This window comes from Meleagris gallopavo, chromosome 1 (assembly GCF_000146605.3).
Source record: "Meleagris gallopavo isolate NT-WF06-2002-E0010 breed Aviagen turkey brand Nicholas breeding stock chromosome 1, Turkey_5.1, whole genome shotgun sequence".
Taxonomy (NCBI): Eukaryota; Metazoa; Chordata; class Aves; order Galliformes; family Phasianidae; genus Meleagris; species Meleagris gallopavo.
In genome coordinates this window covers 153936659-153939841 of record NC_015011.2, presented here as the reverse complement: position 1 = coordinate 153939841, position 3183 = coordinate 153936659, and positions in this window count along the sequence as shown.

Genomic DNA, 3183 nt, shown 5'->3' with positions numbered 1-3183 from the left:
TAACAAGAAGAAACAAAAATGGGTTTTCCTCTCGAGTATTATCAATAAATAACCAAGCAATATGTTTCTTTTTTAAATCTTTGATATAACAATGGTCACGTCAGAAAGGGTTGAATTACGCACACTAATTGTAGGAAAAGAAACAATGTTTTCTTGAAGTTTTAAGGGTCACATCTTCTGTGACCTAGATTAACAGTCAGGTGTGATTATCAATTCTATTACTTTTGTTAATTGATTAATTAGCAGCAGTGTCCTGCTGCTAATTTTGGTATCTATTATGGCCTTATTTACCTCATATACATTATGGCTTTGTTATTCTATATTGGCAAAAATTTGCAGGTCTAGATTTCCTTTTGGGATTAGGTTCCTGCATAAAAGGGCAATGTCATGCATAACATGGCATCATCTCTAAATATATCTAAGTATAGACAATATCTAAAAACAGACAATAGACAATATCTAAATATAGACAATACACAAAAATGCAAGATCAGCATGCAGGTATTAATCTCTTTTCTGTCATGACCCTGTATTATAAGACTGTTAGAAATCCTACTTGCACAAATAGACAAATGCAACAGAACAAAAAAGATATGTGGAAACTTTACAATTATTTTATTAGTTGAGGTATAATATAAATGTTCCACATGAAAATACCAGGTTTTATGTTGTTAAAATCTGTTACGATCAAACAAACACCCTGATAAAATTATATATATATAAGTATAAATGATGTAATGTATGAAATTACGTATTTGCTTACACTTAGAAACAAACAAACAAACAAAAAATTATACTTATATACTTATAAAATAAAATACCTTAAATCATCCAAATATATTTTGATTTATGCTGAACAGTCCTTTTTCATGAAGTTTTCATTTTACATAAAATTTAACCTGTTTTATTTTAATTCATAATGGAAATAATTATGTGCATATGTAACTGAAAACACTGATATCAACAAGACCTTGAAATTACAAAAGCTCAGGAAAAAAAAATCATCTCAACATTACATAAGTATTTCATCCTTGGATCAAATCATCCTTCATCCTGTGGCCCTTCTCTGGATGAGAAGTCTCCAACCTTCAACTCTCAGGTACTGAAGACTCCACATCTAAACAAAGCACTCCATATGAGGTATAATCAGCACAGATTAGAGAAGCAGAATCACCATCCTTGACCTGTTTCTTGTTGTCATCTACACCCCTCATCAGTGATCCCCCTTTGGACACTGAGCCATTGACCACTATTCTTACTGTGGAAAAAATTCTTAAGAATGTTATGTGGAAATGTTCATTATAATGGTTTATATTTTTGTAATTTAATATTATGTTTATTAATAGAATGAGAAATATTTTAAGCTCATTAAAGTAATGAATATGCAGTAAAATAAAGGAACTCAGGTGGAACAAGATATACAGGACTGGCAAATATATAAATAATTGAGTTGCAAATACTCCTAATTTTCTTCTATCAAATGCAAAACAAAAAAGAAAAACTTTTTTTCAGTACTCAAGCAAATATTTCTATGTATATGTAATGTAAGAATGCACTTTTCTACCCTATGATGATGCTGTAAGGAACTGTTTAAAGTGCTGAAGCAAAAGCAGGTATGAAGTTTAAAACTTAATGCTGACAACAAAGCATTTATACTACCCAGGACTACCATTTTATTTATTTATTTATTTTCAGACTATTATCATATGAATCCCTATTACCTTGAGTTACCTTCATTACTGTTACTAAAAAACTTAAAGACTTTTGGATAAAATTGTTACAGAAATTGAACCTTAATTGGAAAGGAATCTCTGTAATTATGCAAAATTACCCATGTTTATTATTACTACAATGAGCACACATTCTTCTTTAGCTGTAACACAAAATGAATCAAAGCTTCTAACTGCATTGGATATGATTTGTATGAACTTCACTGACTTCATTAGGCTGTATAGTTTTAAAATTCAATTAAAAATGTATTTTCACTGTTTGGCCTTTGAATTTGCTAAAGAACATGAATGAAGAAAAACTGAGGTCTTGACAGCAGGTGACAGACTTTCATTTTTTTTTATTCCGTGAAACATGGTCCAAAACTGATGTAGTAATGTTCTTTTCATGACGTCATTCCACTCTAAGATATTCAGATAAACCAGTATGCAAACATATCAGAATATTCGGACATATTTAATTCATTTTCATTATTTTAAAAAGATAAGGGTGATTAAATAAGACTCACTTAGTCTTTAGTTGTGTCTATTTAAACTGCAAGTCATATTGGTTGTCACCCCAGGGAGTAGATTTGGGATGCAATGGCACAGTCATTTGTAAAACAACTCTTCATAACTAATGCAGCTTGCTTGGATGAGTTTCACCATTTGTACAGAAAGAGTCACATGCTGTGACTTCTGTTTGTGCATATTGTTTTTCTGAGCTGAATCATTTAAAATTCAGTAGCTGTATCAGCAGGATCTGTATTCAATAACCACCACTACAATTAATTCCATGAAATCATTCATGAAGTTAGTTCAATTTATTTTTATAGTTACTATCATTGCACTTGCCTCAGAGTTTCTTTTAGATTACATCTTTGCAGTGTTCCAGTGATATGGAAATACTGTGGCTGTGCAAACTGTTTGATCCAAATTTTGAGCCGTTGGATCAAAATTAGAGGGATCATCATCTAGAGGATCTTATGCTAAGTATCTGTTACTGAGTTCCTAACAACTACGATTAGACTGATGACACCTTACTGTAGATACTCAAGGAAGACTCAGACCAACATAATCTGGTCCTCATGGGTAATTTCAGTTACCTGACCATATGATAGGAAAACACAGTAGTGTGCAAGTGACACGCCAGGTTCCTGGAGTGCATTTGGGGCTGTTTCCTGCTATAGATGCTGGACATGCAGACCAGAAATAATATATTGCTCGATTCACCTGCTTACTAACTGAGTTCAGCCATCTTCTTTGCCTCAGTCTTTAATAGTAAGACTTGTTACTTGTTGGGAACATGGCTCCCTGCGCTGGTAGATAGGGATGGGGGAACAGAATGGGCCTTACGTAACCATGATGAGATGGTCTTGGACCTGCTCTGAAAACTGGATGCTCACAAGTCCATGGGGCTGGATGGGTTGCACTCTCGAGTGCAGAGGAAGTTGGTGGATGTGGTTGCCAAGCCACT